Source organism: Berghia stephanieae, chromosome 5 (assembly GCF_034508935.2).
Source record: "Berghia stephanieae isolate SIO BIC M18660-M18661 chromosome 5, UCSD_Bste_1.3, whole genome shotgun sequence".
NCBI classification, from domain to species: Eukaryota; Metazoa; Mollusca; class Gastropoda; order Nudibranchia; family Aeolidiidae; genus Berghia; species Berghia stephanieae.
Window position 1 is genome coordinate 21,703,192 of NC_088364.1, and position 1,292 is coordinate 21,704,483.

Genomic DNA, 1,292 nt, shown 5'->3' on the forward strand with positions numbered 1-1,292 from the left:
TTTGGATAAACTTCTTGGTGGACAAGTTTTAGCACAAATGTAAATCTCAATCTCATTAAAAATTAACTTATTGGATTTTAGAGATGAAAATACTTGGCATATTACATAGGAGCGGCCCTCCACTTACAAAAAAACAAAAAACAAAAACAAAAACAAAACAAAAACAAAACAAAAACTAACAGAGAAGCATGAAACAGCGTCAGATCATCTCATGAAAACCCCATGAATTCGATGGTAGATACATTAGAACCCGTCATTTCATAATGATTATGATGAAGACTAATTATTAGTCTTTAGTGTTTTATTCATCATGAATAGCTGAGAAAAAGGAAAAAATCTTATTTTCTAATTCTGATTTGCTTCTGAACTACTCCTGCTGCCACCACTACTACTTCAACTACTACTAGTACACAACAACAACAATTGCTACTACTACTACTACTACTACTACTACTACTACTACTACTACTACTACTACTACTACTGCTGCTACTACTACTACTACTACTACTACTACTACTACTACTACTACACTACTACTACTACTACTACTACTACTACTACTACACTAACTACCTATACTACTATACTATAACTACTTACTACTACTACTACTATTACTAACTACTACTAACTACTACTACATAACTACTACTACTACTACTACTACTATACATACTACTACTACACACTAACTAAATACTACTACACCTACAAATACTACTACACTACACTACCTATACCTACTACTACCTACTACACTATACTACTACTACTACTACTACACTACACTACTACATTACATACTACTACTACTACTATTACTACTACACTACTAACTACTACCACACCTACCTACTACTACTACTACTACTACTACTACTACTACTACTCTACTACTACTACACTACTACTACTCTACACTACTACTACTACTACTACTACTACTACTACTACTACTACTACTACTACTACTACTACTACTACTACTACTACTACTACTACTACTACTACTACTACTACTACTACTACTACTACTACTACTACTACATACTACTACTACTACTACTACTACTACTACTACTACTACTACTACTACTACTACTAACTACTACTACTACTACTACTACTACTACTACTACTACTACTACTACTACTACTACTCTACTACTACTACCACTACTACTACTACTACTACTACTAACTACTACTACTACTACTAACTACTACTACTAACACTACTACTACTACTACTACTACTACTACTACTACTACTACTACTACTACTACTA